This window comes from Nicotiana attenuata, unplaced genomic scaffold (assembly GCF_001879085.1).
Source record: "Nicotiana attenuata strain UT unplaced genomic scaffold, NIATTr2, whole genome shotgun sequence".
NCBI lineage: Eukaryota > Viridiplantae > Streptophyta > Magnoliopsida > Solanales > Solanaceae > Nicotiana > Nicotiana attenuata.
Window position 1 is genome coordinate 87862 of NW_017673560.1, and position 11762 is coordinate 99623.

The window sequence follows — 11762 nt, forward strand, 5'->3', positions numbered from 1 at the left end:
CCTTACCCGATCCAAACAACAATTGTGTCAGAATTTGAGGAGGGTCCTTTGGATTCGACAGCTTTATCTTTCCACGGTTACAACATACAGTAAATACTGGTCGTTTAGACTTATATTGCTTATTGACTCTTTCTTCGAACCAAAAATAAGCCCGACAATATTTACATACATTTGTAGGATCTCCTATATCGTAGTACTCTATTAATGAAAACATATATATGGTTAGAGTCACCAATTTTATGATGTAGCTAATTTAATTAATCCTATATATGAAAAAACACATAATATATACCTTCATTGCAAATGTCCCAATAGTCGATGTCATCCTCTATAAAAATTTGATAGTAAACTTGAATAAGTGACAAAAACTACAACTTTAATATATATATATATATATATATATATATATATATATATATATATATATATATATATATATATATATATANTATATATATATATAATGATTTATCATTAATTGAGTTACTGTTCACGTACCTTCACACTCATTTGCATCTTCATCATCATCATCATCTTCACCTTCTAGGTTTTGTTGACCTATTATGCATGAAATAAATATATAATTAACTTTCATGAACGTGTGTCTATATGGATGTCACTATCGAAATTTTACGACAAAAGTATAATTCTACAATGAGTTTATAGCGATATGAGAAATTCAAATTTTATCTTCAGCACCTAGAGCACCATTTATATCAGGGACTTTTCACTTTGAATACATATAGTGACTTTGTTTAATATAAAAGGATTAATTAATAACTCAAAGTAGTAGAAAACAATATAATAATATCCCAACGTTTCTTGAATTTAGTTATGATTTCTTATCTGGAGACAGTTGAGCAACTCACCAAAAAAATTTGAATGATCTTGTGGAGTAACATTACTGGAACTTAAAATTTCAGTTTGCATATTGACACAAATTGAATCTGTATGGTCGTTCACCAATATCCCTTTCCCCATCCTTCGCTTTGTATTGGAAGACAACCAACTTTCAAACTCTACCATTAACAAAATAAAAATTTCAAATTACATTAAAGTTTAAAAATTCCAAATAAATGTAGATAACCATTACATAGACACGAAACAAAGACTAACCGTTATTCAAATCTCGGAGTGGAAGGGACTTTGGATCATATGCAAAAGATTTTGATGAAGAAACCTGTCGACAACTAACGATGGGGATGTTAACTGGTGGCGTGCAATTCTGATATGATGGAGTTGGTGCAACACAATGTCCATTTGTTTTATCGCCATTTGGGGCATGCATTCCATCCATTCTAATTATACTCAATCTAGAGTTATCCATATTCTCATTCACCAATATGCCTTTCCTTTTGTTCTGCTTTGTATTTGAAGACAAACAACTTTCAAATGCTGCCAATCATAAAGTTAAATTTTCAAATATTTAAACCTTCTATATAAACATAGATAACCATTACATACAAATTAATAATTAGGACACCAGAAAAGACTAACCATTATTCAAATTTGCTTGTGGAAGGGACTTTGGATTATATGCAAGAGGCTTGGATTTCGAAATCTGTCCACAACTCATTATGGGGTAGATAATTGATGGTGTGCAAGTTTGACATGATGGAGTTGGCACAACATGTCCATTTATTTTTTCGCCATCTGCAGTATGCATCCCAAACATTCTAATTGTACTCAATACAGATTTATCTGTATTCTCATTCACTAATATGCCTTTCCCTTTGTTCTGCTTTTTATTTGAAGACAAACAACTTTCAAACACTATCATTCACAAATTAAAAATTCAAATATTTAAACATTTTAGATAAATATAGATAACCATTACATATAAGTTAAGAAATAAGATCATAAAAGACTAATATTCTCAAATCTCGAAGTGGAAGGGACTTTGATTATATTCAAAAGGTTTGGAGGAAAAACCCTGTCCACAACTTGTTATAAGGATGCCAACTGGTGGTGTACAATTCTGATATGATGGAGTTGGCACAACAACATGTCTATTTCTTTTATCGCCATCTAGAGCATACATTCCAGCCATTCTAATTGTACTCAATCCAGATTCACCTGAATTCTTTTAAGATGTATGACATACATTTGTGTTAATTGACATATTTGTTCTCATCACATTCCTTTGTTTCCTCATTTCATTGACATCATCTTTTAGAAAGCACCTCTTGTGTCTCGACTGAGAAACTGTTCATGAATATTTTCAAATAAGATAAGCTTGATATATATGAAAATATTTAGTAAAAATTAACACCCTTAGATTTATAGAACTGACCATTTGTTATATCACATAAAGGAGGAAATCAGTTTTCTATTTCGTTAGCATTCCCCCTGCGATTTGTAGGATCAACATTCTCTGTAGAACAAATGAAATTTTCGAAAATCAGAAACAAAAAAGGAATAATATAAAATAATTGAACATAGAGTCCGCCAAAAGATATAAAGGGTCATGCTCATGTCATATGTTGCTGGATCAAAAGAATTTCTTGATCGAAATAAGCCACTAACAAAGAAATTGGATCATAGAACGCTAAAACCATCTTTTTCCGAATTCATATTTTTTATATTTGTTACGACCCCAACCCCGGTCGTGATGGCGCCCAACACACTGCTAGGCAAGCCCGACCAATTAAATAACCTTAACCATTTTATCCAGTTGCACTCTCAAAACACCAAAACTAACATTAAAACACCAAATTTACATCGGATTCAAGCCTAAGTTCTTCTAAAACTTCCGAAACACGCATTTGATCAAAAACCCAACCAAATCACCTCCGAATAACCTGAAATTTTGCACACACATCGCAAATCACCTAACGAAGCTACAACAACTCTCGGGATTCTATTCCGACCCTCGGATCAAAATCTCACCTATCAACCGGAATTCGCCAAAATACTAACTTCGCCAATTCAAGCCAAATTCTACACCGGACCTCCAAAATCACTTCCGATCACACTCCTAAGTCACAAATCATCCCCCGAAGCTAACCGAATCGTCGGAATCCACATCCGAGCCCTCTAATACAGAAGTCAACGCCCGGTTGACTTTTCCAAAACAAACCTTCCTTAAAGAGACTAAGTGTCTCATTTCCTTCCAAAAATCAACCCAATTCAACTCGTTCACACAAGACATTGATAATGAAGCATAACGAAGCAGGAAATGGGGGAAACGGAGTGGTTCTCATGAGACGACGGGTCGGGTTGTCACATCCTCCCCAACTTAAACAAACGCTCGCCCTCGAGCGTACCCAGAGTTGTCCTAGAAGCCAACCAATAGCTGAATGACCTTACCAAGCATATACCCGGGGGTGATCCCACGTCACCCTATCTCGCATAGGTCCGATAACACAACATAGCTGAAATTTCACAATCCATCTAGCCCATAAACCATAGAACCACATTGCACTTTCCGAAATCATACACAAGATCAGAACCTCACATCTATACTCAGAATAAGCCCGAACCAGTTGTAATAACCCATACCTGCAACCTCAGGTGCAATCATATGATATACTACATAACCCAAACACTCGAAACGATAACTTCTATTCACAGCAGTTGCCCACCACACCCTAATACCGGTAGAAAACCTCTTATCAACTAAGGTCTTATTCCAACACTTTCATATACTGCCAACGATAAATGAAACACGCAATAAACCGTAACCATTTCTCAGATCAACCCTTCATGAAGCCACTTCCATTTTGACTATTACCACAGCAGATTCCGAGCCGAACCTCGATATTATCCTTCCAACAGGCTGAAATCAAATCCGTTCGTATTCATTAGTGACCCCAACGATCACCTCGAATCCAACACACTACTCTGGTGATATGACACCTCAATACAGGCCTAAGCCACAACTTGCATAATACGCGCACCAATAAGAAACGGTCTGAACATACTCAAATCATGAAAAATAACTCAAACGAAAGAGCTATACCTCAAGCTCATCAGTACCATCACAACACAAGGCTGAGACCCCGTCTCACATCATAAAAATAGAACACCTGAATCTACCCGAAAGGTCATATCTCCACGCGTCCTCGCTACAATGCGCGATCCTATCCAAACACTGTTACGCATGAAACACCTCAAGTCACTATGCTCAAAATCGACAGCCACGCTCAATTTGATGTCTAGAACCAAAGCAATTCATTACACCCACGGTGAAACAAACAACATACGCCACGCAACCCGATAGGTCATAACCAATACTCCATTTACCGAGCAACACCCAATTACTCTTCCCGCTCGACTCTCACTATGAATCCCCAATAGAACCACACCACATGTGCCCATAACCAACAAATCATAACGTCTCACAACACCGAAAAGCAACTCATAGCTCTCCTCAGATCACTAACAAGCTCAATAACGATCGAATCAACCTATCCTCAACAATACAATTCGGGGCCAACCAAGCCAACTCAAGCTAAACACGTATCCACATCGGCCTACCAACGAACTCATTACCAAGAAAGCCTGAAGTTGTTCCTTCCACTACTATAACTCCTGCCGGAGCCGTACGATACGGTGCCCGGCACCAAATCAATATCGAAATCCACAACCTCGCCCGGTGACATGCCCGGCCACAAGAAACGCATTCGAAAAGTCCCTTAACACCGGAACGGAACCGATGGTAGGAACCTCTGCACTGACATCCATCATGAAGGCCCAAATAAGAAAAGCAATCCTTCCCAGCCATCCACTGGGTCTTTGAAATATAAACCACTCTGCAAGAACATAATCCAATGCACCTCGCCACTCAACCCGTGGCATTTTCGGCATAGCCCGCAGCGCAATAGTTCAGCATCACCTAACACTAAGACAACCAATCTGAATTTCAACATCACATCCAAAATCTAACATACCAGCAAATAAAGATCCACTCGAGCCCCCAAATCCCGATTGCCGCTAAACGGTGCCGAATACACACGATCCACAACCACGACATAGCCTGTACATGAGAACTCCCAGTCTCCAACTCCATATAGCACACGAATCATCATACCTGATCCCAATTTTTGCCGTCTGAATGCATACCACACCTTAAGTACCCCATCACTCCACGATAGATACTTTAAAATTTCTTGTGCCACCAAGAAAACCCGAATACCACCAGTTGATCCAACAAGAAAATGCCGCAATACTACCGAAGTATCATCAGTTTAATCACATTACCCTTTTTCTGAGACATATACTCTCGTCAAATCGCTTCCAATTAGCAGCACCATTTCCTTGATTATCTGAGGCTACCCGTTGCCTAAGAGTTTTATGAACTTCTTTTCAGAACTGAACCGAAACCTCATACACGCAAATCTCGATCCTCCACAACATACCGCATATACCATACCATGCAAGGATAGCAGGAAAACTTTTATCTCCCTTCCGAGCCACAGACATCTACGCACTCAACTAGTCAAGAACTTCCATTGATCCCATCTAGAAGAAAAATCATTACACATTCCATGTCTCTCATATTCGTAGAAAATGCACCTCTTCAACCATGGTAGAAATCAACAAGAACTCTCTCAATTCCGTTTGCATAAATTAAACTACCAGGACGGAATCCTTCTAACTCGACCAAGCTAAGCAAGCCATCAAAACCCAAGAGCATTGCTGCAAAATACTTGTAAGGGCTCATTACCTCGAGCACATACGAAGAATTAATCATATCCTTACCATACCGATTCGGTCTACTATCAAGCTATTCCATCTATCTAATTTCCCTTCTGATTCATCATCAACTTGATATTCCCCCTTGCTGTAGCACCACAGTTCCTCAACCCAGGCTCACTACACGAGACCCAAGCACAAGACCACACTGTCTAAGACCCATAAGCCACTGAATCCTCTCTCAAATATTCCCAGGAACACCACATTCCAAAATACTTTACTCTGAAGAACTTCCTGCGAATCTAAATCCGTTACCTTTACTTTCCAAATACTAATACATAGAATCCCATAATTGACATAAAATACCAGATGTCTTGACCTTTTCCAATGAAAACAAAGTCTCTACCCACATACACAACCTTAAGACACCTGATTGTTACATGTAGAATCTTGAACACATTAAAATCATTCTCGAGAGTCATTTACTTCTTATTCAAACTGCAATTTACCTGATCAAACAAACATAACCACCCGTGCTTTATTAGCACTCTGACACCGCAGGATATGACCTCATCCCAATACAAACAAACATCTTCCTGCTCCATGCACCGAGCATTCTTTACCAACAACTGCTTAAGACATCCTGTGATTCTCACACATCTACGAAGCACCATATAACCTTTGTCAAAATTTTGCTTCACTCGTGCCATCCTCGGCTCAATTTCCGCAACCAGAAATGATTCGCCAGCATGCCTCAAACCGGAACCAGCATAGCACATAACCGTACAATTAGCTAATCAATAGCAAACTCCCCAACTTGGCTCGAAGCCACAGATCAAAACACTCCCAACAACTCATAACGCACATACTCCATTGCTGCCTTAATACCATAGTAAGATTAAACTCAATCCTTCATAAGCTTGTGGAAACACAAATCATCTAGAATTTTTTTTTAACTCTTCTGCAAATCTCGCATTCACTCACACAACAGTTAAGCCCACTCTCTAGGCGATCCAATTTAGATGTCAACACATTTTCTTCACTTGTAAATGAGATCTTCTAATAGATAACATAAGGATCACACGACTTTAGAGCACTCCGCAGGAGATGACCCTCCTGCTTTGCCTCCAACTACCATTTCTGTATACCTTCCACCATCCTAAACTGTACGCAGTCGCTTAGTCTTCCTGAGTCTAAACTCATACCGCAACATAAAATTTTTACTTTACTCTCAACTGGAAACATGAAAAGATTCTTCACGCGTCCATAACTCAGGCTATACCTCGAATCGCAATGGAATTCAACCACCTAATAGTTCTTCTATCATCTAGTAGGCCTTCCTCATCACCTCCAAGTCACATAGATGCACCTTGCAGCACTAACATACTTACCACGTAGCTAACCAGCCGTCACTCCCACTAATAAGGGCAATGCCGAACATATAAGTTCGAAACACTTGCTCACACAATCAGGACCTCGGTGCTCAAGCCATAGGAAAAGATTCAGCCTCAAGTCCTCCAGACTGGACCAACATAAACTCACAGAGATTACATCTCGCCCCTCGTACGGGGAATCACAAGCCATCAAGGCACATCTGATACTGAGCGCTCATGCGCGCGTACGAACACGTGGAAGGAATTTCAAGAGTTTCTTTTCAAGCTGAATCAAGGACGCACGATAAGAATTCAAGAATGTGAAGTTTTCCTAAAGGTTCTGCAGCCTCTCGAGGATAAGTACAGACGTCTCCGTACCGATCCACGAGACTCTACTAAACCGGATCATGACTCGCGAGACCAAGTAACCTAGGCTCTGATACCAACTTGTCACGACCCCAACCCCGGTCGTGATGGCGCTTAACACACTGCTAGGCAAGCCCGACCAATTCAACAACCTTAACCATTTTATCCAATTTCTGAATTAATTAACACAGATAACTACTAAGTCAAAATACTAAAATCCGGAAATAGAGTTAAACATGCGGAAATCCCAAAATATAAAATAACTACACAGCCCGAAGAATCCGGTGTCACAAGTCTGAGCCTCTAATACACGGGTGTCAACCTACTACATATTGCTCTAAAGAAATGAGGAAATAAAGCAAATAGGTTAGATGGGAAGATCAGGACTGCGGACGTCATGCAGCTACCTTGATGCTCCCAGATATGATGCTCGACAGAGAAATCCTCACTCAGCCTCACTCAGACCTCAGTGGGTGCACATAGATCTGCACACAAGGTGCAGGGAGTAATGTGAGTACTTCCAACCCAGAGAGTAATAAACTTAAATAAGGGTTGAGAGTAAGGAATCCTGGATAGGCACAATGTAAGCTATAATTACAGCAGTTTAATCCAGATAATGTCAACTCAATAAACCAATGAACACAATGAAGCTGCAACAGATAAGTAAATGAATGACAATAAATTAAGACATGCAACAAATAGTACGGTACTCTCTAATACCCGCTGCGGCGTGCAGCCCGCTCCATTTATTTATCGTCGACGGCGCTCACTGGGGTGTGCAGACTCCGGGAGGGGCCCCTTACGGCCCAAGCGCAATATCAAGCCATCTCGTGGCATCCATCAGGCCCTAAGCCTCATATCAATATCAATATAATACTGCTGCGGCGCGCAGTCCGATCCCATACTCAGTCCAGAATCATATAAGCCCCTCGAGCACAATAATATAGAAATATTCAGCCCAAACTTCATTAGAAATATTATTTAAGTTCCAAGTTTTGAGAAAAAGTGGCTGAGTTTGCAAAACAGTACTAAATACTAGGACTGAGTTCAATTGTCTGAAAATATTGTAAGAAACCAGTAAAAACAATCCCTGAAGGATTCAATCAGTTGGCACGAGGCCAAATTATGATAATTAATCCATTTTTATAAGGATCTCACTAAGCTTCAATCAATTAGTAGTAATTTTATTAAGCGGGACGGACCAAGTCACGATCCCCGACGGTGCTCTACCCCACGCGCGTTATCCGGCGTGCAAGTCACCTCAACATAGCACTACAATGTGCAAATTCGGGGTTTCAAACCCTCAACACAGCATTTACATCTATTACTAACCTCAAGCCGGCCAAAATCCTAGCTCGCTATGCCCTTGCCTCTCAAATCGACCTCCTCGCGCGTCGAATCTGACCAAAACCACAACGAATACGTCACATTATGCTATAGCATCAATACCCAATCGAAAATAATCGAAAAACATCAACAATCCCGAAATTGACAAAACCCGAGCCCTGGGCCCACTTCTCAAAACTCAGAAATTTTTACAGAAAAGTGTTCTTCATCTTCTTCCGATTCCGTACATATAAAGAACACCAAAATCGGAGTCTGTTTGACCCCTCAAATCGACCCCTAAAGGTCTCATAATCTCAGGCCCCAAAATCCTATTTTTCTACTGTTTTTCATGAATTAAAGGCTGGGATTATGGTCTATAATCACCCATAAATGAGTTTTAATAATCAAATCACTTACCTCTGTGATACCCACTGATTTTCTCTCTTAAAAACCGCCTCAGAAGCTTCTTCCCGTTCAAAAATTGGAAGAAAACTCGACCTGCTCATTATAGGTATACTGTTCACGCGTTTTACTGCCCCCAATGGATTCCTTGTGAAATTCTAATGAATTTAGGCTTTTGAATCACTCAATTTGACCTTATAATGAAGGAGATATGTAGGTTTTAAGATTTGCAAATAGTGCAGGTTTTTAATACGCCGTCAGGGGCAATTTCGTCATTAACCTAAAAAATCTGGGCAACCTTGGTAAAATGGCCATAAAATCCTCATACGATGTCCAAATTCGACGATTCTTTTTTCTACGGGTCCGTAATTATGATACGGATTTAATGCTTCATTTAAAACAGTAATCGGAGCTTATTTGTTCAATATGATATCATTTATGCTTGAAGAAACGACGTCGAAGCATAAGAAAAGTGAGCACAACGCAGCCCAAACCTATCCAAAACTCACCCGAGCTCCTTGGGATCGCATACGAACATACTAACACGTCACATATGATCATTCAAACTTAGTTGCACTCTCAAAACACCAAAACTAACATCAAAACACCAAATTTACATCGGATTCAAGCCTAAGTTCTTCTAAAACTTCCGAAACACGCATTTGATAAAAAACCCAACCAAATCACCTCCGAATAACCTGAAATTTTGCACACACATCCCAAATCACCTAACGAAGCTACAACAACTCTCGGAATTCCATTCCGACCCTCGGATGAAAATTTCACCTATCAACCGGAATTCGCCAAAATACTAACTTCGCCAATCCAAGCCAAATTCTACACCGGACCTCCAAAGTCACTTCCGATCACACTCCTAAGTCACAAATCATCCCCCGAAGCTAAATGAATCGTCGGAATCCACATCCGAGCCCTCTAACACAGAAGTTAGCGCCCGATTGACTTTTCCAAAACAAACCTTCCTTAAAGAGACTAAGTGTCTCATTTCCTTCCAAAAATCAACCCAATTCAACTCGTTCACACAAGACACTGATAATGAAGCATAACGAAGCAGGAAATGGGGGAAACGTAGCGGTTCTCATGAGATGACGGGTCGGGTCGTCACAATATTGTAGAAGGCAATACACTAAAATGAGAATGTATTACTAATAATATGTCAATTCTCAGTACCTGGGGAGGTTTTTTCTTACTTCTAGTAGAATATTCAGTGTTATAAGAGGTTTGGGGGAAAAAGAAGTTTTGAATTCGAAGCAACTAATTTAGGGTTTATATCTAACATCGATTAATTTATAACACGGAAAAGGTTAAATACATCAAATCTAAGCATGGCAATATAAGTTTTTACCATTGCGATCCGAGAAGTGTTTGGTCTGCTTCTGGTTTCGTATGCATATTCTTTTTATTCTTGCGAATTCCTTCTGATCTTCCATGTCCAAGTGGTCTTGAAAATGGATTTCAGCTGAGAATTGAGAATTTTTTAAGAAGAGAGAGAGAGCGCGAAGAAGAATTGGGAATTTTTATAACGGAGAGAGCGCGAAGAAGGTTTGCGACAAATCCGGAATTCTTTTAGAGGCTATATGCTAATCTGTTTTAATTTTTGGGATTTCTGTATTTCCCAATCCTTTTGAATTAGATAAAGATATATCCTGGTGGTCTTAAGTTTAAGCTACTACTCCTAACGTTTTTATTTTTCTATTTTTGTCATTACCTTTTTTTTCGGTCAACAGACGAACTTATATTATTTAAATTGTATTATTACAAGGAGCTTGTTGCAATACACTACAAAAACTGTAATCAAAATCTTGATTGTTGGAGTGATCTCTTTACAAAAAGTGGGACTGTAGGACAAGTTTGTCGTGCATGTAGACTTCACCAATCTTAGATAGGCAGTGCCTTGCTAATTAGCCAAAAGGTGTGACAGCAAAAAAGTTGGTGGCTGGGTGAAGATTGTTGTGTAGTCTCTGACATTAGCAGATGAACCATTTTGAGCGAGAGTATGTGCAACGTAGTTTTGCTCCCTGTATGTGTGGATAATCGGAGGATTACCCAGCTGCTGGATTAAGTACCTGCATTCCATTAAAGTGGATGAGTAGTGCAAATTATCTTTGTTAAGCATTGATATTACCTTAGTAGAATCCACGTTCACTTCCAGTGGTATGAGTTGATGAAGCCATGCTAATTGCAAACCTTATAATAATGCATTTAATTCCATATAGGTGGAGTTACCTGTAGATCTTGTACCCATGAAGCCTAGCAAACACTGTCCCATTGTATTGCGGAAAACTCCTCCTATACCATTGTTAGATGTATTGGTTTTGGCTGCTCCATCAGTGTTTAGTTTAATTTTACCTAAAGGTGGTGGATGCCATTTGACATACATGTGTGTGCGTGTTTGTGGTTGTGCATTTTGTTGAATAAGGTAATGATATTCTACTGCCTGTGTTATCAAATGCTGTGTTGAAGGAGGTGGGTGTGAGTTTCTATTAAAAAGGTAGTGGTTCCTTAGCTTCCAAATATGCCATACTATGTGTGGGATAAGGATGCGTGATGGAAAGTTGAAAGGGAGGCTGTTAGTGTTATTGATTAAACGGTGTATGATTTGGATGGGTGCTAGGAGTTGGATATCACAAGTATGTAAAG